The sequence below is a fragment of the Labeo rohita genome, chromosome 1 (genome assembly GCF_022985175.1).
Source record: "Labeo rohita strain BAU-BD-2019 chromosome 1, IGBB_LRoh.1.0, whole genome shotgun sequence".
NCBI classification, from domain to species: domain Eukaryota; kingdom Metazoa; phylum Chordata; class Actinopteri; order Cypriniformes; family Cyprinidae; genus Labeo; species Labeo rohita.
In genome coordinates this window covers 39,909,075-39,937,065 of record NC_066869.1, presented here as the reverse complement: position 1 = coordinate 39,937,065, position 27,991 = coordinate 39,909,075, and the positions used below count along the sequence as shown (strand labels likewise).

The 27,991-nt window shown below is 35.4% G+C and overlaps 1 long non-coding RNA gene across 1 annotated transcript in view; it reads right to left on the bottom strand.

Annotated features, from left to right (window-relative positions):
* Nucleotides 1-20,012: 20,012 nt before the first annotated feature.
* Nucleotides 20,013-27,991, bottom strand: part of LOC127166128 (uncharacterized) — a 76,532-nt gene continuing 68,553 nt past the window's right edge. The window contains exons 2-3 of the long non-coding RNA XR_007827859.1: nucleotides 22,099-22,387; nucleotides 20,013-21,563 (exon numbers count right to left, since the gene is read on the bottom strand). This is a non-coding gene — a long non-coding RNA (uncharacterized LOC127166128). The remainder of the gene's footprint in view (nucleotides 21,564-22,098; nucleotides 22,388-27,991) is intronic.

The following is a 27,991-nucleotide window of genomic DNA, read 5'->3' as shown; positions in this document are numbered from 1 at the left end:
TAAACATTTTTGAACACATCTATATTGTCAGTAAACTAACTAGACCTGTTTTTCACTGAAAAACGCCTATAACAATATTGTAATAAATGGTTATAACTTGCTTGGGGAATGTTATATGTAGACAAAATTTTATTTGGAAGTGTAAAACACCCCAATACAACTTTCTTAAGAAAAAAATCCAAACTTTAGGAGTTTCTGCTTTGAGTACACAGTATAAAACCTCCCAATTGTTGCTTGTGATTTTCTTAAACTGTTGGAAATTCATTCATTCTTAGAGAAGACAAAAGGAAAATTGGGACTTTAAATTAGCTAGACTGAAACTTCAGGTTCTCCTGTTTATAATGATATATAGCACTTGATGCTGACTGCTATGGTCTGAAAAAGCAAAGAAAAGTGCAGGTGTTTTAGGTGCCCCAAAAGTGTTCTAGGTCTTTAAGGGTTAATAATGTTAACCAAACAACAAAAGAAAATGAGAGAATTATTCACTGCACCTCACTTAACTTTAATAACTTCAGTACATATTTAATTCATACGGTGAAGACTATGCAATGTTTTATTTTTACATTTCATTACTTTATTCCATTTCTGTACAGTAGTATTATTTTTAGTAAGCTAAATTATTTCATTTGTATATTTTTCTGTTGTATTTTTCCTATTGTTTGTAAAAGAGAATTTTCTTCTTCTTTTTTATTGTATTACTGACTGTTTCAGCTTTGTTGTTTGTTGACAGTAAAACTCTGTGTGTGTGTGTGTATTGTCAAAATGTAGACTTAATTATTAATATTTAGACCTGCATATAACAATCTTGTTCAAAGACTAATACCTACGTTTCACTATAACACCTGTCTTAAAGAGTGTTGAAAAAAAGCAGTGCTGTTACGAAGGTCCTACAGAGCACGCTTTAAAATCACGGGGTGGGAGTGGGGGTTTATTTAGAGATGTTCAAAGTCTGTTATACTTTCAAATCTGACATCTTGACTTTACCCATCACTTCTCAACCCAGCAGCCAGAGATGCAAAGAAGATAGAGAAAGAAGGAGAGACAGAGAGTCTAAATCAAAGTCAGAAATCTCCTCCCACCTGTTATCACCCGTGTGGGTGGAGTACACACACACTCACATACACACACAAACACACGCATGTGCTGAAGCTCTCAGTCTCCAGGGTGGGAGCTTGTAATTCTGTTTAATCAAATGCCAAAAAACTCTGACTCAGAGAGAATGAGGAGGAGAGAGAGTGACTAGCAAGGGAAATAGAGGGAGAGACAGACGGTTAATATTCGTGTGGATGCCCATAAGGCAGTAAACTGCGTGTTCTGAGGTCAATGCGGGTAAATTTAAGTACATTTCCACTATAAACTACTTTTTTTTTTACACATGATATATAATTTATCTGCCAAGTGTTTTTGCATTTAATCTGCCCCCTGACCTGTATGTTAATTCAGTGTTTATATATGTGATTATTTGCAGTTAATGCACTTTATACATTTAATTAAATATGTTAATTAATTTAATTAATTACAGTTAATGTTAACAGCTAAACCAATGTTAGCAGCTAAATTGGTGCTTTGTTTACCAGAAAACATCAAGCAAACACTTAATTAGTCCACAAAGTCCTAAAATGTTTGTATGAATATAACATATACAAAAAAAGAATCCCAGAAAACTTCAAGTAAGCACTAACAAACAAAAACCACCATTTGGCCACAAAACCAGTCATATACCACAGTTATATTTGCACTGTATGGGTCAAAATTATCAATTTTTCTTTTATGCCAAAAATCATTAGGATATTAAGTAAAGATCATGTTCCATGAAGATATTTTGTTATTTTCCTACTGTAAATATATCAAAAGTAAATTTTTGATTAGTAAAATGCATTGCTAAGAACTTAATTTGTACAACATTAAAGGCGATTTTCTCAATATTTAGTTTTTTTCACCCTCAGATTTATTTCAGTCATTTTTTTTTTTTTTTTTTTTTTTTTTTATTTTATTATTTTATTATTTTATTTTATTTTATTTTAAGTCCTAAAAATGTTTGCATGTATATAACCTATACACGCCAGCATGGAATTTCATGCTAGTTTATTTAATTTTAAATTAATTTTAAATTAATTTTAATTAATTTTTATTTTATTTTATTTTATTTTATTTTATTTTATTTTATTTTATTTTATTTTATTTTATTTATTTTATTTTATTTTATTTTATTTTATTTTATTTTATTTTATTTTATTTTATTTTATAGTCCTAAAATGTTTGTATGTATGCTAGTTAATTTACAAATTTAATTTAATTTAATTTAATTTAATTTAATTTAATTTTATTTTATTTTATTTTATTTTATTTTAAGTCCTAAAAATTTTGTATATATATAACCTATACACACCAGCATGGAATTTCATGCTAGTTTATTTAATTTAATTTAATTTAATGTAATTTAAGTTTATTTTATTTTATAGTCCTAAAAATGTTTGTATGTGTATAACCTATACACACCAGCATGGAATTTCATGCTAGTTAATTTACATATTTTATTTTATTTTATTTTATTTTATTATGTCATGTCATGTCATGTCCTAAAAATGTTTGTATGTACAGTATATAACATATACAACATACTTTCCAGCCAGGTGCTGACCAAAAAAGTTGAATCCCAAAGTTCCTGGAAACAGTAAGGTAGTGAATGGAAAGTTTCTAATATCTAGTAAAATTCTGCTATCACAGATGTTTCCTTGAGCAAAGCAGAGGAAATGCCCTTTAACTGCCCTACCGCAAATCACTTTGGATAACAGTGTGTGCTAAATGACTAAATCCACAACGCACTCACTTATCAGCACAAATGGTATGGCTTCTTTTAGACAAGCAGCTTGACAGTGATCTCTACAGCCTCCAAGCAGTGTCACTGCAGCTGAGAGGTGCTTTCGGCTATCATTAAAAGAGCTAAATCATGAATATGTCAGTTCTATGCTTATTAAGAAGTTTAAGGAGAAATGAGACACTAAAAGGCATCTTCTTTATCTTCTTTATGAGCTTTTTGTTTCCTCTCCAGCATCTTATTATGTATGGGATGATTAGTGGTGCTTGCTTATATACTGTAAACCATTATTACAACTGTTCATAGGATTGGTGTTTAAAACAAAAATTAAACTTTGGCACTCAAATAGAGGGACGAGGATGAAATATCATATAGACTTTGATGGTAACCATCCGAGTTCACATTTTCTTTAAAAATCTGCTCTACCTTGTCTCACCTTTCAAGACTCATTTCGATGCTCCATGCACCCTGTGTGATTATGTCAACATTGCCCTCAATTTGGGAGTTTTAGTTTACTAAAAGAGTTCATATTTGGCTGTAGTTATAATATGACTCAGCAGGAGTATTTCATTTGCAAGACGTTTAAGACTGGCTCAGATAAAGTTCAATTTCCTATCTGTGCAAAGTGATGGATGATACGTTTATGTCAGAAAACACGAGGACTAATACAAGACCTTTTGTAATGTAAATATGGAAATCGTCAGCTGTGGGAATAAATGTATTCATTTTATTAATCTCTTTTGCACGATTTCTTTCGGACCCCCCCTCAAAAAACATGGTTGCTAATGCAAATGTAACAACCAGCTGCCAAAAGCTTTGCAAACCTGCATTCCAGATTCTTTCATCTCGCCTTGCCTTTTCTCCCCCTTTCTGCTCGCTTCTCATCTCATCTCATCCTCTCTCCTTTGGTTTGGCTGCTGTTTAATAAACCTCTGATTCATTCTGCAAGCTCTCCGACGGCCCCAAAACACCTGCAGCACACCCCTTCTGCAGCAAACGTGTGCGCATCTGAAAGAGAGACGGTAAGAGGCAGAAAAAAAGAGAGAGCTGATACAAATACCACTTAACATAATTACCACTGTCCATGGGAATTCAAAATTCGTGGCCAAAGCCAAATTCGGTGAATCTAAAAGAGGTTTCGCGCTCAAAGAGAATACGTTCAGTGTGTCCAAACTACTGTTTCCCTCAGGGCTCCTAAAGGAACAGAGTGAGACACATCTATACACAAAATAAGATGTTTCAAATGAGTTTCACTCCCCTTTGTGGCATCCAGTGTTTTGTTGGCCAGCATCGAGAGGCTCTTGAGAGCGCATAAATGTAACCAGTCTGTTTCTGTGGTGGTTTGAGACCACGGATGCATGTTTGGCAGTTGAGCACTCTAATTTTGAGCCTAAAAGCAGCAGTGCTTTCAGGCAGCAGAAGAGCATATTATCCAGTATCTGAGAGCACTCCTCTACTTCAACGCACACACGCGCGCACAGCGCTGCGCGGACGGTGTGGCTAACTGATGATAGACTTCAGCTCCACAGCCTCAAATCCATATGTAGGGCCACAGCCGGTCAGCCAAGGCTGAAATTGCAATTAAACAGTAAATTGCAGCTAGAATTGCTGTGGTTTGTGTGAGGTTTTAACTTTACTGTAACTTTGAAATAAAACGTTGCAATAACCTTCAAAGGTGACCTGTCGGGCAATCCGGGGCGAACTTTGTTGAACAGTTTCTGTGTTAATGCAAAGGGTACAGAGACTCAACATACACCATTTATCAATGAACAAGAAAGCACAAAGCCTATTTGGAAAATGAAACAGCAAGAAATTCGGTTTCTCCTTGAGAAAACATATTGCGGCTGAATTATTCAAAGGCTTGAGGTACAAGCAGTCACCAGACTGTCACTGTTGATAAAACATTGCATAAAATGTATTTGCACAACTAATATGCACGCACATTGCTCAGAAACTTTGAAGTGACAATCAGAAAGATTAAGAAAAAATTAGGTTTTGATAGCAAATGTGTATGTGAAATGAAGCTTTGGTTACACTTTAGTTTAGGCAACAATTCTCACTATTAACTAGTTATTTATTAACAAGCCTATTATCAACATATTAGCTGTTTATTAGTACTTATAAAGGACATATTCTGCATGACCTTATCCTACATCCCTAATTCTACCCAGTACCTGAACTTAACAACTACCTTACTACCAATTAATAAGCAGCCAATTAGGAGTTCATTGAGGCAAAAGCCGTAGTTAATGGTTTGTTAATAGTGAGAACTGGACCTTAAAATAAAGTGTGACCGATGCTTTAATAGGTTTAAAGACAAAAAGTGCAAGTTTGTGTATGTAAGAATTTTTCAGATTAAGAAATGCTTAAGATTTGTTTTGATTATATCAATTGCCAAGCCTGTGGAAAAGTAACGAGAAAATGTAACCATTAATTAAATTTATATTAAATCTGGTGAAATCATGACATTAAATTATAATTATTTTATTCTAATGCTGCTACAGTTTTCTTCACGTTTCTAGATAGTCTTAATAGTGGTTAATTTTAATTAAAACATTTAATTTTGTACCATTTCATTTTTTATTATATGATGCTATTATAAATATTTTTAATTCATTGTTATTCATGGTATTTATATGTGTAATTCATTTATTTATTTTAATGGATTTTTAAATTATTTTATTTAAATAATATTATTTAATGGAAATATGAAATGATTAAATCTTTACCAGAAAACATTTTAACACTTTTTAGAACACTTTTTTCACAATATAGATGGGTCTTTATATAAGAAAATATATAACAACTTACACTGCTTATGAAAAAAATGCAATGCAATATTTTCAGATTTGATTTAAGCACTGAAATATCTCAAATTCTTTGACTAAACTTTATGACTGTTTGACTGGAAGTCATGCATTTCAATGTAAAAAAAGATTAGCCAAAAATAATTATGTAGATTGGTAACACTAGCCTGAGGCAACCCATAATAATTTACAGTCATTTGTCCTATATGAGAGCATATTTGTTCGTTATCCATTCATTCCACCATGATTAATAAATGGACAGTAAAAGCTCTTGCTGCTGAGCTCCTGTACTGGAGATGTGAAGAGGAACATTTCATTCTTTATGGATGAAAATGCAAAAACAAACTAAATAGTTAATTACGACTGCTACTTTGGACGTCCACATCGGATGTTACTGACAGCAAAAAGGCAGCTTAAAGACTCAAATCCCCAAAAGTACGAATGATAGCAAATAAAGTTAGTAATTTGTAATAGAGTGTACATATCATAGCTGAATGAAAATTAAGACATTATAATAATCCCATAACCATGAGGCTGTTTGCATTAGAGGTTTCTTCAAGAGATATGATACTAACCCGCTGTGATTATGATACAAGTATCCGTGTGATAACCCACAGCTATGGCTCAAATCTACGTGTGGGAACAGCAAACAGTCACCATACTGGCCAGTGTCTGGGGACTTCGGAGTGGCGTGACTCAATGAGATATGCACACATACGCACGTCCACGCAGACACATGCATATTAAGATATCACGTTCATATTTAATGAGGAACATGCTGTATTTGTCCTTCCTGCGCTCGATAAATGATACATGAGATCTCCAGGCTCCCTAATCAGAGCCTGGGCTCCATACATATTCATACCGGGAGAGAAATTTACATGACCTGGAATCACATGCAGAAAAACGTTATTGTGTTTACACACAAGCTCTCTGTTGTAAACAATTCCCTCACTGTGGTTCTACAGAATCACAGATAAGATCCACATGCGTACTTTGGCAGTTAAAGCACTCTTGACGCTGTTGAGGGGATAATCTGATGCCGGAGACATGGCTGATGAGAGGATCCATTAATCTGCTAGAGTTAGTTGTGAGATGCTGGAGGCGCTATCCCTCTATCAGGTTTTCTGCATTTTAACACGCAACTATTTGAAAGAAGTCAAATTACTTCTTCTAAGTTCTTAACTGAACTCAGCAGCTGCACAACATGAAATCGAACAAATTAGGAAACATTGTTACTGTACTATATACTGTACAGCTAAGCTACACTATATACAATAACATACTATGCTAATACATAACAGAAGGAATAACTGACAACGAGCTGTTGAATTATTAGAAAATAATTCATACTTGAGGTGGTGAGTCGTGGCCATTACATCTCAAGTATGCATTATTTTCTAATAATTCAGCAGACCGGAGTCAATTATTGTGCTTGTACTATGGTTAACACACCTCAAATATTGTTCAAATGTTGTATTTAAAGACATTCATCAGGTTTTTGACTTTAAAACATTCTTGTGAGTAGGATTAATTTCTTACACATCTCATCCAACACCTCCTATGCTAATTCCAAACGTCATTTTAGACCTAGAAACAGAAGCTTAAGATAAAAATCAAAATTGTTTTTTGGCTTTTATTATGAATATGTTAGCCTTAAGGTCATCTGTAAGCTAATGTGCTCCAAAACAATGACAAAATTCACATTTAGAAAATATAAGCATTTAAATCTTATAGTCTGTAACTTCCACTATATGGATCAATGATTTTGATGACCCTGCACTTCAGCTTCTCATCAATCTTTCTGTCCAGTCAAATGCTCTCTAGAAGCCAACACATCACGTCCCTACACTATAAATACATGATGAAGCTGTGGCTGAAATTGGTGACTTGTTTGCAGAATTTGTATTTTCTATACGGTAAATGGCACATACTGCACTATATGTGACCCTGGACCACAAAACTTAAGTCACTGGGGTATATTTGTAGCAATAGCCAAAAATACACTGTATGGGTCAAAATTGTTGAAAATTGTTGCGTGTTTGTTGTTTTTTCTTTAATGCCAAAAATCGTTAGGATATTAAGTAAAGATCATATTGCTGATCATATTAAAGATATTTTGTACAATTCCTACTGTAGATATATCAAAACTTATTTTTTATTAGTAATATGCATTGTTAAGAACTTTATTTGGACAACTTTAAAGGTGATTTTCTCAGTATTTTGATTGTTTTGCACCCTCAGATTCTAGATTTTCCAATAGTTACATCTCAACCAAATATCGTCATATCCTAACAAACCATACATCAATGGAAAGGTTATTTATTCAGCTTTCAGATGATGTATAAATCTCAATTTGGTAAAATTGATCCTTATGACTGGTTTTGTGGTCCAGGGTCACATTTAGTGGACCAGGAAAAGATTCAGAAAGTGTAAATATCCATTCCGTTGAAGCAAATGAAGTCTGTTTTCACACTGTGGCACACAAACTGCCGCAGTGCACACACACCCTGCTCCGGTCCAGAGAGACGATAGCACTGAGTGGATCATATGCACAAGTCAGCACAGACCACAAAACATATCGGACATATTTGAACTCTACACAGAATGCTATCAAGCATCAACCTTTAAGCGTGTTTGAATTACCTGAGTGTGTGCATCTCTTAGAGTTTGGCAGCAGCGTTTCTACTAATAGCGAAAATGCAAGTTCATCATCTTAAAAAACAGCGCTATTTTTAATGAGAAATGACATGTAGCTTTTAAGTTGCTAAACTTTGACTTTTTAAAAAAAGACATGACATCATATCACGACCGTTGCAGCATCCAAGGGAATTTTGCATACTCAAAGTCTAGTGTGACCGAGGCATAAGATAGTGGTTCCCAAACACGTTCCAGTTCTCCATGTCTCCTAATCAAACACACCTGATTCAGATCATCAGCTCATTAGTAGAGACTCCAAGACCTGAAATGGGTGTGTCAGACAAAGGAGAGATGCAAAATGTGCAGTGTTGGGGGGCCTCCAGAAACGTGGTTGAAAACCACTGGTGTAAGATACACTATTGTTTACTATTCTGCTTTATTATTCAAACTTACATTATGCAATACGCTAAACTACACTATATTATATACAATACTACACTCTAAAGAGATACTGTAGCTCACCCAAAAATAAAAATATTGTCATCATTTAAGTATGTTGTTGATAGTAAACAGTTGATGGTAGCCACTGATTTCAACAGCAGTATTTTTCAGTAATATCACCCTGTATTTATTTTGGCATGAACATTTATAAATTGATGAACAGTTACACTGGACATCCCAGCTTTTTAGTCAGATTTCCAGAGAACTGAATATTGGCTAAATTTGGTTATTCAAGTTAATGCATTTCATGATTCATACATAACACTGAGAATATAACCCAATTCTGATTACCATATGGAAATATTCCCCTGTAAAAGTCTATGCCAGGAGCTCTTTTTAGTGCATTGTATTGTGAGTTTTTAGTTCTTTCTCTTTATTCTGCTCTCGTAATTTGAATAAGATAACAAACACTGGCCTCGCAATCTGGTCACTTGTTTTAATGAACGATATCTCATGAATTATTCCACCGGACTACACTCCCTTAATCCTCATTCACATCTCTGTTCCAGTTTGTTTTCACAGGAGCACTTGAAAACTTAATTCTTCTTCATGTTCCTTCACTTCTCATTCCTAAGAGCATTTTTTACTGTTGGAATGTTTCTGAAGTAGAAAAACACAACAGACCAGAGACCTTGATAATACAGTAGCCATTTTGAACTATCCACCAATGTCTGAATCAACAGTAAGTAACTAATTTGGAACTGGAGTCATATGGATTTACTTGTAATGTGGTTTGATCTTTAATTTTGATGGTACCCATCTGGGATCTATTGGTGAGCAAGTGATGTAATGCTAATTTTCCCCAAATCTGTTCTGATGAAGAAACAAGTTCATCTACATCCTGGATGGCCTGAGGTTTAGTAAATTTCCAGCAAATTTTAATTTTGCAGTGAACTATTCCCGTAAGGCAGAAGACTTACAGAAGATAAGACAGATGTTTTATAACACAGTTTCTTTCTTTTTTAAGCCCAGTGCAGCATTACTACAAGACAGACAACTGAAATTAATAAACGTCAAGAAGAAGCAGAAAACAGACAGTAAGAAAAGATACAGAGGGAGAAGGAGAGAAACACATATTTCATTAGACAGGTCAGGGTGTAATGCTGCTCTCTCTGTCTCTGTCTTGTCCACGCTAGCCGCCTTAGGCAGAGGCACAATTGCACATTCATTTGATATCTAGAAGTCGCCTCCTCGAAATCACTTTCTCCCCAGCAAGCTTTTGCCTGGCCCTTCCCCAAGACAGCATCCCTCCATTCTGTCATCCTCCTGTGGCATCCATTACACATGCAAGCATACGAACATCCTTGCGCACCAAACCGGTGGGAGATTGCTTGCCACAGTGAAGAGAAGGATGCATATTCCCCAAAATGCGCTGGGGTCTCTTTAACCACAGCCACAATTTAATGTTTCATTTCCTTCGACCCCCTTCCAATCTCTACCTTTCCATTCCCTCCTCTCTCTGCATCCCTCCTGTTTTTATTTTGCCCGTGTCTTGCTATCTCCCTCGCCAATGTTTTGTTTTCTGTTGTGTGACATGTTTTTGCTTTCTCTAATATACCTGAGCGTTATCATGGCATCATTCACAGATACAGAGAAAGGCAAGAGAGAAGGATGGTGAGAGAGAATATGGGACGGAAGTAAAGAGAGCAAAAGGATGATATCCGACAGCTTCCGTCTGTCAAAAAAGTATTTTAAAGAGATGAAAATTCTATCGTAATTTACTCAACCTGATGTTGTTACAAACCTGTATTACTTTTCTTTTTTCACAGTGAAAAAAAAGTAGATGTTTAGCAGAATGGTCATGCTGCTCTTCCATACAATGAAAGTAGACAAATCTAAGGAGCAGGGCTCTGAACCGGTTCAAGAAACGAAAGCGAAAACGAAAACAAAAAACGAAAACAAACTGTGTACAGAAACGAACACAATTTTGATAGGAACAGAACTGGAAATGGAAACAGAATCAAATTTTATAGTTCCAAACAGAATTGAAAATATGGCTATTAAACATTATTTTATCTTGCTCTTGCTCTCAAAGATGATTTATTTTTAGTTTAGTTTTTGAAGTGGGAACATTCAAAACGTGAATGTTCATTTCTTTTAATGTGGTGCGCTGTTGCCCTTTCTACGTAAAAATCAGTCAAATCATGTAACATGAATGTCATACAGTCTCTTGTTCAAGACTAAAAAAAACGAGTTGAAAGTATACCTAGCCACAGATAAGACAGCTGTTTCTGTCAGCGCTTTCCATGAGCACGATTCAAGGAGTGAACCACGGACAAATGTGTTTTGTTCATTAATTGATACCCCTCTTCCCCCCCAGACACAGCTTTGCACAGGGCCCCCCTGAACTCCAGGATCGGCACTGAAACTGATAACCTTGTATAATGTTTGTAAACATTTTAAGCATTTTAGCATACATTATTTCTGAATGTAAAAAAATGCGATGTGAGCCTATATGCAACTTTTTTCCCCCTCTCAAAACACAATTTTATACGAGTAGCGTATTTTTTTTAAACAATGCATCAAATTTTTTTTTTTTTTTTTTTGTTTAGCCTACATTTGGCCAAAATCTCAAAAAGATGATGCAATATATAAGATACCAGATCTCTTCCTGTTTCTGTTTTTTTTTTTTTGTTGCTGTTATTATTATAGGCTAAGAATTTGTTTATTTTTTAAACAACGTTATTAACCGTTATTTTTGGTTTTGGAACAATAATAATACAGAGGAATGCAGGAACAGAAATATTAAAATATCGATTCTGCTTGGAGTGAACCAATCATTTTTTTTTTTAAGCCCTGCTAAGGGGCATCAAAAGAACAATAAAATACATATTATACAAAAATATTCCATACAACTCGAGTCTTCAGAAAACCACTTAATCTCCAACTTTTAAAACACCAGATGAAATAAAGGTGTTGATTTCAATGCTTGGTAAATTATATTTATGACCATGAATTATAAAGAGAGATAGAGATCAAAAATCTTACACATAACATCTTTAAGGTGGCTGAACGAGGGATTCTTGCTGGTTAGTTTAGTAAAGAAGCCAAAGCCACACACAGGCATCCAAGACAGACCATCTGCTGGTCTTCTCAGCAGAGACGTTTACCATTATGCAGCTTTGTACAGGTGTGTCAGAAAGACAATGTGAGAAAAATAGAAAATAAGAGGGAGAGAGCATTACAAAGACTGCTGTGATGATTTTGGGAAAGGTCACCAGGAGATCGCAGTCAAGCAGGCCCGAGTGCAAACTCACACAAAGGCACGTTAATTAAGGCATGTTTAGAGGACCGCTGCTCTCTCTGCATGTGGGCTGCAGTGTTTCCTGCATCATCCCTTTTCTCTATGTGGGATTGATGAAGCTCCCCTGAGCGACTAGTGATGTCTGTTTTTGTGGCACAGTGGGAAATATCATGTGGGCTTGAAGCAGTGTGCACGTCTACGCTAGTGAAGGGAACAGTGGGGAGCTGAATGTCACTGTAATTATAATTTCATATGACGCTCTGTTGATCAGAGTTTGATAAGGAGGAAGAAAAAGCAGATCCCTAAGCGTGTTTGTCTGCAGACACACACACACACACACATATTCACAGGAGACAAACAGATGTTTTATGCATGTGTATATGCACAGAGGGTGTGTTAACTATAAGGAAGATCTGCTAAGTGGGTCAGTGTGTCTTGCCCTGCTGTGCCAGTACATGAACATATGCATGTGTTTGTGACATGTGGCTTCAAACACAACATCTAGAAAGAATGCTCACATTGAAGCCTTGAAGTCTACTCCAGGCAAATATGCGGAAATAAGCAAGAAATTGCTCACAGATTAATTAGGGAGGTCTGAGGCGTTGGTTCGCTCTCACTGGCAAAGTGAGAAGATGGAAATGTAACAAGATGGAACTACGGCACAATAGGAAAAAAGAAAACTAAATTACGCTCTCTCACATTTGCTCACTCACTCACATTAAAAAGCGCGACGCGAAGGTACAAAGAGGCCGTATTTGATTCAAAGACAATGAACTGAGATTTCACCACTCTGCAGTTTGTGAACGTCTGAGCCAGCTCTGTGCAAAAATAATGCCTCCGTCCAAGAATAAAACTGGGAAACTAAAGCAACACAAGTGCTTCAAAGTCAAATAAAAACACCCATTAAGATGAAACAACTCGCTCAATAGAGTAATCAACGCTTTATTCTGTTATCAAAACCTTCACGCAATCATGGAGAACGGGTTAACAGAAGGCCACACATTCAACTGCACAGTCTCCACTGCTCAGCGCTTCAGTCTTTGAAACATCTGTGAAGAAAACTGAAAGTAACAATATAATATAAAAACATTTACATATTATATTAAAATTCAAGAAAAGGTTTTAACAAATATTTACTCCGAGAATTATCAGGTGTTAAATCTTTCTGATAAATCTTCCAGGCAAATTATTCAAGCTGTGTAAAGGCCAATTCCCAGTGAGAGAAAAGCCTTGCTAAAAAACAATGCTTTTGTGTGGACTTTTTCACACCAAGGATGAAATTTGTTCAATAACAAAGGACGTTTTTTGTCCTAGGTCAATTTATTTATTGACAGCAAGATATCCTTGCTCTCCAGGGGCATGTACTATATAAATATATAAAGCTTTAGAAGTAACAAGCAAGTGTGTTGAATGAATATTTATACTGAAGTTACAAAAAGTAGTAGGGTACGACGGGGCTAAAGGCGCCCTGGGCTAAAGGCGCCTTTGATATTATTTTCCTCTAAACCACTAGATGGCAGAAAAATGTGCCGTAGCACGTTCCAAACATCCGCTTTTTAACATACACGTGCGATATTGGTTGATCCTTGATAATTAAAACAGCAGTTTTTAAATAACAAAAGAATATGTAAAAGTATAGTATTTGGGGTAAAAAGCACCCCTGCTGTTTGGGCTAAAAGGCACAATATTAACATGATAATTAATAGAAGGCTGACTTTTCCATTTGTTGACATGACATTGTTAGATTCAGGTAAATATCATATATTGTATTTGGTGTCCATCTTAGAAATTATTACCATGTGTAGAATGAAACCATCATATTTAAAACATGCTGTTAATCATATCATATAATACAAAATCATTTGTTGTTACTACTGTAAATCTATATTAAATTATTATGGAATCTCCTTCGATGCTTTCAGAATCTTAACATTTTGAAATGATTTTGTTTCTGTATTTTAAAATATACGTTTTATATTAACATTTTAATGACAGTATATTTACTGAACAAAAAATAATTTATCAAAATAAGCAGAAAATAGTACAAACTTTGCTAAAGTGATTGTTTTGAACAAGTATTAACTTAAACATTATTTTAGTTAAAGTATTTGTATCAATACTGTGTGCTTTTTACCCCATGCTGGTTGGTCTTGTACCCCATTTGTGGGGTAAAAGGCCCCCCTTGCCACCTCTTACATTTACATCACATTTTTTAACAAAATAAACAACAACATTTTCACACAAAATATGTTGATCCATAAATGTTCAATACAAACGTATGTATTTTTCTGCAATCACATTCTTCGGGCACAGTGAAAAGCACATTTTTTTCTTAGGGGGTGCCTTTAGCCCCGTTGTACCCTACTAAAAGTAGCAGTACACTGTTTTATTATCATTGAAATATCAGACTATTATTATATCACAGCATTAAATTGTGTGAAATTTATATTATCAAAATTTTACTTTAAAGAATTAAATCATTAGTGCACAGTGAGGATATTTTGTTTCGAAATTAGTAAAATTTGTTTTTGTCAAACATCATCTTATTAGTATTCCCACATGTACAGCATGTTTACATTTTCATAAATTAGGATAGACACTGAAACAATATCACTGCAATATCACAGCATGTAAAACATGAAAACCTTTTATGTATCAGGGGTGTCATGATATACCGGTGTTGACAATAATATTTAAATAATGAAATATCATTATTGTGTTAATAAGTTGTTGCAATATACAGGTACTGGCGATATTAGAAAATGAATAGTACACATACAATAATATGACACATAATCAGGGGTGGTTCTAGGATGAGTGGATATCCAGGGCTTAGCCCAGTGATATTAATGTGTTTATCAGAATACAAGGGATACACTTAAAATAAAATAGGCTGTGCTGAAAAGTTACATTGATTAAGTGGCTTAATTTATTATTACTTTAAAAGGGACAGGTAGCCAATAATTAATTATAATTTGCACTTACAAACTGCATAACTAATATTATGAAATTAATGTTTTAAATATAAAATGTAGAACACAGAAACATGAAATGATAGGAAAAATAGAATACTACTTTTAAAAATGCCACAGAGATACACTAAAAATGGAGAAGACTTAAACCTTGCACGCTGTATCCACAAGTTTCTTACGCCCCATGAGACCTTGCGTCAAAAGTGGGAGCGTCTTCCGGTTCAAAGTAAACAAGCGGGATGTAACACTCATTCATTCAACAGCTGACAGTAGTGATGGGCAAATGAAGCCTCGTATGCACTGACACATTTCATCTGACGTTTCGGGAAAAGATTCAAGATCTGGTGGTTAGTAAAAAGTAAAGCAGCCAGAAGCAAACGTTGTCGGACGAAACATTTACCACACATTCCACAGATCGATTCATGTTACGTGCACAATATAAACCTGTGTTTGTTTGTTGTATTTCTGTCTCAGATAAATTCATTTACTCGTTAAACTGTGGCATTAAATCCTAGTGTGAACATGATGTAACAGAAGAATAATGTACACATGAAGTGCATATGGCAAACATTTAATTTTCCTGAAATGATTTGTATTTTTCATATTACTTGTATAACTGTGTATTTAAAAATATAAATGAATAATTAAGATCTGAGGGTTCGAAACGACACACGGTGAATCTCGCAGGGGACTGGAGAGAAATTGATGCTTTGTTTGTCACTGGTTTTGTGACTTCTACATTAACAACACAAGCCTCCAATCGAGGCTTCATCTGACACACCCCTTAATACAGGCTACGATGCTTCAATTCAAATGTTAAATCACTATTTAACAGTCACTGAATATTTAACGATCCAAACTTGCTAACGATGTTGTCCCTGAGCACCCTAACGACATCTCTCATAAAGGTTTGCAACTTTACAAAGTAAACAATGATCCGAAAAACACATAGCCTCTTACTAATTAGCACAGAAAATACCATTGGTTTACTACTACTACTAATTGTTTGTTCATGCTGTTGTTGCTGTTATTTGATTTAGCAGTGTCTGACTAGGGTCGAGACATGGGGCGATGACATCATCGTTTCACAAAACAGACGGATTGGCTGTACACATGAAAACCAGGGTGTCGTTTTACGATATGATAAAACAAATTTAACGTATACAGCTAAACACATCTCCCTGTGGACGGGCCCTTAATTATTCTGTTTGTCTCATGTCCCAAAGAATACATGAAGAGGGCGGGGTTTATGACCTATACTGGGACCAGCCACCTGGGGGCGAATGAAATGTTTTGACTTAAATTTTCAAGACTTGTGTGGGACACTGGAATTAAAAAAAAAAGACTTTCCAGGACATTCCTTATATGGACAAAGCACCGTTGCTATAGCTGAATATAACAGTATATGGTTTATCTGTGTTCTTCAAGCATCTCAAGTGTTTTCATGTGGGAAATGTATATTCATATTGCAGTGTTAATCAACATAGATTTATCACTGCATCCACCTTATTTTTTGCGTAAGACTGGACGTGGTCATGTGCAAATTTTATGGGTCTAGTTTCTGGTCTCATCTGTGTCCAGTTATTTTTAGCTGTACAAAACAGCTCGTTTGCTGCTTGATATTGCAAATTGGTGTGTCTTACAATATTATTTTAATGTATTATTTATGAACACACTGGTTTGTAGTGCACACAGATTTACTGTTTATTGCACATTGTTATTCTTCTTGTTAGTTCCCTAGTGGTTAATGTACCAGGCTTACTTCTGCATTGAAGAATAAGATGGATAGAATACTATAAAATAAGAATCATTTCTTAGAAAAAGCTATTTGATTGATGCTGTAAAACAAGTTTGGAGTAAAATATGTAGTTATTCTGATAAACTGTCTTTCACACTGTGCTAAACTATAATCCGTTAGCCTTTTAGTCTCTTCTATTTAGTGTAATTGTTCCTTTGTATGCAATAGTGTGATTCATTGGTCAAAAATAAGAAAAAAAAATTAAGCTGATAGCAAGAGTTTTATAAATATTATGATATATTGTTATCATGAATTTTTGAGGCCATGATGAGCATGTAGTGAAAAATCTGATATCGTTGCAGCCCTTGTATCAACTATAGAGAACATTTATGCCTAAAAAGGTAAATACAATTTTTAGATGCCACCATGCATTGATATTGTACACTTTACGTATAGACCATTTCACTAGATGTAAACAACACTGGTCCAGAAGCACTTCCTGTTTTTTTGTTTTTTGTTTTTTATTTTATTTAACATATACAAATACACCTTAAAGGTGCTAATGTAACATTTTCATCCAGTCAAATGTTATGTTGGTTGTATTTTTTTGTGATGTTTGTGTAAAGTAAAAAAAAAAAAAAAGAAACAGAAAGTGTATCGGGACCAGTATGTTTACATCTGACGAAATGGTCTATAAATACTTACAAATGCAGATGGGAGCCATGTTTTGTTAGATGCATTTTGTTTCGCATTAAAGCAAGTGATGCCTTTATCATTTAGAAATTTGCTTTGCTTTTTCCTTTTGCTCTGAACAGGCCTTGACAGCTACTTCAACCCATCCAGGCCAAACACTTTCATAAAAATAATATGTTGAAATATGTTCATGCAAATGCAAATTTTGCTACTTACTTACACTGACTGCCTTTATACGGAAAAATTGGCCTTGATAAGATATGATAGATGAGAGTGCTTAAAAAGAGTCAAGATGACCTAAATTCAGAAACTTTGTGTCTAAAAAGCATTTGCACATCATGCCCATCTACCTAAAATGTCCCAAAAAACAAAAGAAAAGAAAGAAGAAAAGGAAATAGTAGATAGACTTGTCCTTAAGTGATAAAAGATAACAAAAAACAGGAGACCAAATACCTCTTTTCATAATGTGAAGAAAACAGGAAGCGAGAGGTAAGAGGAGCAGACAGCGACTCAAGAGTCCTTGAAGGAACAACAGTGCTTTAGTTTACCTGAATATGTGCACACTGAAAAACCTTGTCACTTTGAACCTAAGTGCATCTCACTGAAAAACTCTCCATTAAAGAAACTTCTATCCTCATGGACGCTGGAAGATATACTTGTCTTATTTGAGGATACGTGAGCATTAAGAGAACCCTATTAATCCAACACAGGCACAGGGGGTAATATCAGTGCGGATATCTCTGGTCAGAGTATTACATGGAGCTGGAAGGACTTCAGCACAAACCAGGGGTCATGTGGGATTCCAGAGCTTTTTAGAGTTTACCTAAGATAACATCTGCGGGATTTCTATGGAAACAAATGACCTTTACAAAGTAATATTCCTATAATTACCATCGGCTACAACATCTGCTGCTGCATCCAGGGATTGCTTGCAACAATAGGTTGTGATCCAACATGTCCTCAATTATTTACTGACAGAATTCAGAAATGAGGAGTTACAGGATGTTATCCAGCAGTACTACAAGGTGTTTGAAAACACACAAGTCCCAGAATGCATTTACATCATATGTTTTTGTTTTATTAAAAAAAAAAAAGTTAGTATTGCATTTATTTTTTTCTTCTATCTGGACTTTCTTTTGCTTATTTGTTGGTTGCTTGCATGTCAGAATGCCAGAGGGAGAATTTCCTCTGAAAAAAAAATGATTTGATCTCGCCTGTTGCTTCCAGCCAATCATGCTTATTTCCCCCATCCTTCTATCTCTCGCCGCCATGGGGGAAGAAAGGGAGAGGAAGGGTTATGTAAATAATGGAAAAGGGTAATGGGCCTTTAAATACATTATTGAACTACAGGTGTCTGTGAGAACACACAGACACACAGATAAGGATACACATATACACACACAAACATGCAGGCTTTCTGAGTCTCTAGCCCAAAGCTTCTCAGATCTTCAATATCTCTTTATTGTGCTGTTTTCATTTTCTTAGTGGTCTATCTCCAAACAGTCTATTTCCCACAAACATTGTGAGTAAAGGACAATAATAATTTTAATAGCCTCAGTTTTTCCCTCAGATGGCTTGAAGTGATATTGTGTTGCTATGAATACCATGTTTCAAAAAAGCAACATCTAAAAAAATTCATTATTTTAAAAATTCAGCACTCAACAAATAAATGATGAACATTAGTTCAGTGTTATTACTTCAGTTATATTTTAGTTATTTTATTAAAATTAACCAGTGTTATTTGAGTTTTATTTATATACCATTATTACATGTATTAATATTTTGAAATAGCTTTTATATTTTTTGTGTCGTTTTAGTTTAGTTTAGTCTTAAATTGTCATGTCCTTTTTTATTAGTTTTTTAAATCTATATAGCTTTATTTAATTTCAGTTTTATTCATTTTAGTACTTCCAATTATTTCAGTTCAAGACATAATAAAAGCACTACACAAAGAGGTCGTATTTGATTCAAAGACAATGAACTGAGATTTCACCACTCTGCAGTTTGTGAATGTCTGAGCCAGCTCTGTGCAAAAAATAATGCCTCCGTCCAAGAATAAAACTGGGAAACTAAAGCAACACAAGTGCTTCAAAGTCAAATAAAAAAAAAAAAAAAAAAAACACCCATTAAGATTAACACATCGCTCAATAGAGTAATCATCTCTTTGTTCTGTTATGAAAACCTTCACACAATCATGGAGAATGAGTTAACAGAAGGCAACATATTCAACTGCACAGTCTGCACTGCTCAGCACTTCAGTTTTTCAAACATCTGTGGAGAAAAACTGAAAGTTGGGTGAAGCATATTTAGTCATATAATATAGTATAATATAATATAATAACACACGAGTAGACGTAAGATATGGCTGTATAACGGCACAGCTGTGATTTGACCGTAGGTAATCACAGCGTGCCCATATACAGGCATATCTCACGCCTACTCATGTGATATTGTTTATACAACATTTCTCAATACTAAACACTATACTACTATTATTTCTATAAAATAATATTTATTGAAGAATAAAATTGAATAAACAACACCAACAGTCATTATAAAAGTTACAAGGCAATTCAGTCAAAAGTACACAGGCAGCGCTCTGATATACAGCACTGAATTTACATAAACATGTTGAGATTTTGCCAAAACTATTTGCTCTAGAACAAACATTAGATTAATGAGATCAAAGACTGCCCATTAGATTTACCCAAAACAAATTATATCTAATGTTTAACCACTAGACAGCAGAGCCAGCAGTAAATTCCAGAATATCTGGCCAAGGTGAGGCTTCTCTCAACTCACATGTCTGAAAACATTGACGCAAATTTTCAAATAGATGATAACTTTATCACCAAACGGCATATTTGAACTATAAACAAGTACATTTTCACCTGAAAACCTCTTAAAACTACATTCCATGAGACAAAAACAGTAATATTTTTTAAATTAGAGGATATGAGCGTCTGCCATGACACTTGCTGTAAGAAGTACTGCAAGTGGAGTGATGCAGCTATTGGAGTTCTGTTGGACACTAATATCGCACTCTTATTAGCCAATCAGATTTGAGGACCAGAAACTGTATAAAATAAAATAAAATAAAATATAAAATAATATAAAAACAAGTAAAAACTAATTTATATTATATATTAAAAAACAGTAAAAAGGTTTTGTCAAATGTTTTATATCTAACACTCTGGCAATTATCAGGAGTTCAAATCTTTCTGAGAAATCTTCCAGGCAAATGATTCAAGCTGTGCAAAGGCCAATTCCCAGTGAGAGAAAAACCTTGCTAAAAAACAATGCTTTTGTATGAACTTTTCACACCAAGGATGAATTTCGTTTAATAATAAAGGAAATTTTTTGTCCTGTAGATCAATTTATTTATTAACTGCAAGATATTCTTGCTCTCCAGGAACAAGTAATATATAAATATAGAAAGACTAAGGCAACATTTCTAACTTTTTAATTTAAGCATTTCATCTAATATACATATACCAAACTGATTTTAATAGCTTTAGTTTCAGTTAACAATAAAAAACACTAATCATGACTCATTTTGCATTTGCCTGTCACATTTGCCGCATCTCCTAACTAGTCCAAGTGAATGAGATTTGACTCCTACAGCAGAGGGCAACATGAGAAGTGAATAACATTTTGCTGTGTTAAATGACTTCAGAAGACTTGGTATATATAGTACATGAGTCATACGGAATACTTTTATGGTGCTTTTGTGTCTTTTTTGGAGGTTAAATTAATTTGGTCACAGTCTGCTTTTGTGAAATAGCAGTGTGTAAGTTATACAACATTAGGGCGAGCAAATGATAACAGATTTTGAATTTTGGAAAAGCTATCTCTTTAAATAGTGTAGTTTCACTATGCTTTCTTCAAACACACCTGTTTTTGTGTTTCACGGGTGCTGCTGTGATTTGGGCTGATGTTAATGAATCCTGGCCTGTGTATGACCTTGACTCTTCACTCAGGTGGAGAAGAGAATTTCTAAGCATCTCTGTTCAACACCCTCAGACAAGTTCTTCACATCACTCCATCCCTCGAGGACGCAAGAGATTGTTTTTCCATGTTTCCCCTGTTTTCCACGTCTTTCCACTTCTCGCTCCCTCTTGCTTTCCGCCTTCAATTAATCCCACTGAGACTACCCAAGAGAAGAAGGAGAGGAAAAAGAAAAAGAATGAGGAGAGAAATAACGAATGACGATCTTCCACTGCATGGTACCACTCAAGTGGCCATTAGTGCAACTCGCTCACTCTCTTTAATGAACTGATCAGACCAAATGACTCCCAAACACACCCTCCCTTTATGCAGACAGATGTAGTGGGTGGCAGATTAAAGGCGTGTGATTGGTGGAGAGGAACGGACAGGTCTGAGCGATATAAAATAGCGGTTTTGTTTTGCGTTTTTGAGCGTGTCCCCCTAGCAATGTCCACTTGGATAGTTTGTTTTCATATTCAAGCCAGAACTGCTCTAATGGAGGTTAATTAGCTTCAAATAATCAATTTTCTCATAATTACCCATGAATCATGGCTAAATATGAGAATGGATACAATAAAAAGAGAGCAAACGGCTCAACGCTGGCCATTTGTCCTACTCTAGTACATCATTACAGCACATAAGGCAGAACAAACCATTTTTCCCACTGTCTATCTGTCTCACTCACTACCAAATCATACTTATTGGATGAAGTTTGACAGTAAACAGTCTTGGTATTAGGATGGATGCTGTCGAAAGTCAATTTCCAGGCTCTCTCTGCCACATCTCCACAATTTCCATCTTCCATTTGGCCCACGTTATGCACCTCAGGTATTCCAGGTGCGGCGGTCGTCATCTTTCTTTGGCAAAGAGGATGATGTCACCTTTTTGGGATGGGATTTTTTCTGGTCATCTTTTTTTGAAAGCCATTGTAGCAGAACACAACCCAACACTGATTACTCAGCGGCATAGATTATGACAGGCCAATCTCTGTGAGAAATAACAACAAGACATCACAGTCAGGATTAAGAGAGGGAGAGACAGAGAGAGAAGAAGATGGAAAAATGCAAAAGGATGGAGCTGAGAAGAGTAAGGAGGAGGAGGCGAGAAATTAGAAGATGGAAAGGAAATAAACACTAAAGAAAAACAAGAAAAAAATTAATAGCCAAAGACATGAAGATGAGAACAAACAGAGGTGACACACAGTGAAAGAGGTGGTTATTTAAAGGGATAATTCACCCAAAAATGAAAATTCTGTCATTAATTAGTCACCCCCATGTTATTTCCAAATCTGTAAGTCCTTTGTTCATCTTTACACACAAATTAGGATATTTTTGATGAAATCTGAGAGGTTTCTGACCCTGCATAGACAGCAATGTGATTACCATGTTTAAGGTCCAGAAGGTAGTAATTCTTGAAAGTACCACGACTCACATGATTAATGACAGAATTTTCATTTTTGGGTGAACTTTCCCTTTAAGAAAGACAGGGAGAGACATTTCATAAATAACTGAAGATATAAGAGAGAAATTAAAGTGCAAATACAACTACTACTATACAAAACTGAGACTTCTGCTTGAAGGGGCGTTGAGTATTTTTTTTTTTGTTTGTTTGTTTTGTTTTTCACATCCTGGCCAGAAAGTCACTCATCACTGACTTACAAATGCCATTGTATAAATTTCCAGTCAGCCATGATTATTCCAATTCAATTAAATGAATTAAAATAAAATACAATACAATTAATTACAATTAAATACAATTAAATTAAACTAAAATAGAAAAAAATAGAAATAAAACTTCTTAATTAATCTGCAAGAAAAATCTGCAATAAATGGAGAAATAAAATACAAAATTAAAATGAAAAATAGCAATTAAAAGAGAAATAAAAAAAATGAAATAAAATAAAATAAAATATCAATGCCTCTCTTCATTACATACACACACACATATTTAGCAGTCCCACATTCTCTGGTCCAATAAAAAGAGAGTTACTAAAATAAAGCAAGTAGTATTTGGCTAAAATAAAATGAAATAAAAGAAACTGAAAAATAGAAATAACATTTCTTAATTAATCTGCAAGAAAAATCTGCAATAAATATAAAATATAAAATTAAAATATAAAATAAAATTAAATATAAAATAAAATATAAAATTAAAATGAAAAATAAAATAGAAAAAATACAAATAAAATGTATTTTTATTAATCTGCAAAAAAAAAAGAAAGAACTAAAAAAATAAAATAAAATAAAAGGTGAATAAAAGAGGTGAGAGGTGAATAAAGTCACACACACACACACACGTAATCAGCAGTCCCGCATTCTCTGTCTGGACCAATGACTTCATCATCATCTTCATTTACACAGTAGGGAACTCACAGCAGGACAACTGTGTGTACACTGATGCAGAATTGAAATATGTAGTGAAAATATGTTTTCCCACATCCCGACTCTTACCTCTCATCTTTGCCTTTCCTATCCCTCATCAGTCCATCATTCTCCATTCATACACCCACAGAAACACACATCCTCCTCTCTTCTCCTCATCAACCCCCTTCCGTCACCTCTAACTGCCCTTAACTATTGTCTCCCCACGTGTTCATCGCCTCCTCTCTCAGCTACGCTTATCTCTGTCCAACCGGTCTGCGTTTCTCCCTCCGCTGCTGTCTCCTCCGGTCCCCGGCTCCATTCATACACCCGGGCTGTGGCAGGCTTTTGGCCCCCAGCAAAGCGGTTTCAGAGCACTCTCATTTTCCCCCTGTCCTATCAGCGCTGATCTGCTGTCAGTTAACCGGGCCCGGGCCGAGCTCTCGGGCTGTTCCCACTGATCTCCTGTCAGTCATCCGGACCTTCCGTCCGCATCCTGACCATTCCCAGCTGCTTGTTATTCCGCGCAGGGAGCAATCTGTAGAATGCTCAGAATAGCAGAGTAATGGATTCCTGGCGTCACTGAGGCACTTTAATGCCCATAAGCCTGCTGGTGTAGAGAACTCTGGTCATGTACACTGCTGGGGGACACAGTGGATCTCATTTAGCAAAACTGCATAGCTTAAACTCCCAAGGTGGCCAAAAAACGGGATTTTAGAGCCAACTTAAACCTGGAATGAATATTTCTGCATACCAAACATACAACCAGCTCATACACGCGTGTAATTGTTGCGCACGTTTATCGGTCGACTGGTCTACCTAGTTAAAAATGAATGTAAAAGGCATGAAATGAGAAGAAGTGATGAATTTTAGATAGGTAAGACCTGGCCATGGGCTTAGAGGGCTAATTTAAAACTCTATAAGTCTTTATGGACTAAAGGAGCACTTGGCTGTCAGTCATCGCCATGCCACAGCTGCCCCGCCCACTCTTTAAACCTCAATGAGTGAGCGAACGAGACAGCGAGTGAGTAAATAGACGGCAAAGTTCACAAGTTTACAGTCCGCCGGGAGCTGTCGGGACTCTGACACCTGAGCCTCCTACAGACATTTTGCACACGCCTACCACATCTATCATCTCTCTCTCCATCTCACTCCCTTCCGTTCACCACGCAGCCTTTAAATCTCCTCAATCACTCATCCGGCTGAGCCGAGCCCCCTTTCCCGCTGTCCCGTGGGGCTACTTTACATATAGAGCTACGGATTGAAACAGCAACAGTTACGGCACCCCATCAGACGAGCTGGACCCAGACAAGCCTTCCTCATATTTAACATTCCACACTGTTTCCATTTAAACCACCCATTTCCATTTTAACCAGTGTAATTCCATCAGGACAAATGCAAGCTTTGAGTACAAAACTATAAGGTGTAAAACAATGCAACTACACTGCAAGAGAATGAAAGGATACAACAAAACTACAATGCTCCGGTTAATTTCTATACACGAGGTGACTGAAATTTGGAATTGAAATTTTGGAATTTGAAGATCAGGGTAAATGTAACTTATTTTGTCTTCTGGGAAACGTAAGTATCTTCTGTTGCTTCTGAAGGGCAGTACTAAATGAAAAAAATATGATAATTAGGCAAAATAAGAAAAATGAATATACATCTTCATTATGTTCAAAAGTTTTCACCCTCTGGCTCTTAATGCATTGTTTTTCCTTATAGAGCGTTAGTGAGCATTTGAACCTTCTGTAATTGTTGCATAAGAGTTCAGTGTGAAAAGATGAATCTCAAAATCATACAGTCATTGTTGGAAAGGGTTCAAATGCTGGAAAACTAAATTTGTAGGACCTGAAGGATTTTTGTGAAGAACAGTGGGCAGTTTAACTGTTCAGGGCAAACAGGAGACTCATAAACATCTATCACAAAAAACAAACAAACAAAAAAAAAAAACAGCTGTGGATCATTAAGTTAACAGCACAGTATTAATCAAGTGTATGTAAACTTTTGAACGGGGTCATTTTTCTAAATTCAACTATTATTTGCTCTTGTAGACTACATGTAAACATCTTTTATGTGAAATATCTTATTCAGGTCAGTGCTAACTAAAAAACAACATGCATTTTGTATGATCCCTCTTATTTTGGTAAAATAATTAACATTTTGCAGCTTCTGCAAGGTGTAAGTAAACTTTTGACTTCAGCTGTATATTATGTTATAATATACTTTAATTTAATGTAATATAATTAATATAATATACTTTAACTGTATATAATGTTATATTTTGTAATATTGGTTTTATTTTTGTATTTTGGAGGAAACACCCCTGGTGTTGGTGATTTACTAAAAAATGAAGGCAAGCTTGCAGTCGATTGTAGGGATTGTAAAACCCCAGCATATAGCAACAGAGTGAAGTATGACCGAACGATCAAGCTGACACTTTGATTAAACAGGTCAAAAGGTCAACATTTTTTAAAATAATGACAAGTACACGGATGAATTATTCACAATACGAATTTACAAAATACTCTCTGAACCAAGAAATACAAGAGAAATGTGTGGTCACTATAATAGGTTGTCCTACTGTCCTATGGTATACTGCAGTTTCAAGAAGTGAATCACATAAGCTCCACTATCTGCACTTCCACTGGTAGTTACCTCAAAACTCACACACTTGCAGTTTATACTGCTTCGTGATTATAACTGAAGCGTTCCTGTTTTGATGCATCACATCGCTCGCTTCAAGCTTGAACGGGGTGTAAGAGAGGTTTTTTGTATTAAAACGAGTTGTGCACTCCAGTCGTGAGAGGTGCTTGTGTAATACTGTAATCCAATTCAGTGAATTAAAAGCACTGGGAAGTTTTCTCTCAGCGCAGCGATAAGAGCTGTGGATTAATCTGCCGAGTGTTTCTGACAGGCAATTTGATAAACAGCCACTTATCTCTGGGGCAGCTGCACAGGAAGAGAACAAATAAATCATCAGAGAGGGAAGGAGAGAGAGCGACTGTATGAAATAGGCTTTGTGTCTATGCTTCAGATGAATGACCATGAACATGTATATTCAATTAAGCATGTAGCACAGGAGCTACCTACAGTTCCTACATTACTACTTAGCCTGCTATAGGATTTGTATGATGGACTGAGGTGTTTGTGATGTATAGGCTACATTCACACTTAAGAGTGTAATTTTTCGATATTAAAATATATTCCTCTATCCCAGCCGAGGCAGCTATAAGTAAGCCACTCTTAAGTCGATTTAACTAAAACATGTAAACACTGTCTGTGTGTAGATTTGTTAGAGCAAAGGAAGTCTTTATTGCATCCTGGACTCATTGGAAAACTGTGCCTCTACCTATGTTTATGCAAAAACTCCTCTACAGGGGCAGATTACTGATTAATAAAGACTTATTTTCTCATAGTTCCTTTCACAAAACTATATTATGACCTCAAAACACTTTTAGCACATGATTTGAAAACTCATATTTTGATGTTCATCACAAAATCAGTTCCGTATGGCTTTTCTAATGTAGTAAACTTGCTCGATAGCTCACCCGGTACAGAATTGCACATGCTAATAAAATTGGGTAAAGAGTAAAGAGTTGCAGAAGCAAGCGGAAATTGCATGGTTGCATCAGCAAATATGTTTTTATCTCACATTTGCTTTTGTTAACAGGTTAAGGGTGTGTTTAGTATAGGTGCTATGTTTTTTTCAAATGCGGTAGTGCATTAAACTTTTAGCAATATATTTCCTTTCCAAACTGCAGCGATAAATACAACAACCAATGTAATGAAATGTCAGATTCACATTTATCTGTTTCAGATAAAAACGGAATGCCATTTTAGAGCTACTCACTAGACACTTTTACTTTGAAAGTGTCATAAAAGTTAAAAAAAAAAAAAATATCAGTGAGCTTGGGTTGCTGTAAGAAACAAGGTCTTGTATATGTTCAGGAATATCAAGGTTAAAGGATGAGTTATAGGAATTACCCCTTTTTTTTATTCTTCATTGCTTATTTTTAGTTACTACCATAAATGACTATATAACATGTCTTTGTAAGACTGAAAACTGTGAGTATCCTGGCCAGACAACATCTGTTGTTTTTCAAAAGATATTATTCTCACCAGTGTTGGGGGTAACGCATTACAAGTAATGCAAGTTACGTAATAATATTAATTTTTTTCAAGTAACTAGTAAAGTAACGCATTACTTTTGAATTTCTAAGAAAATATA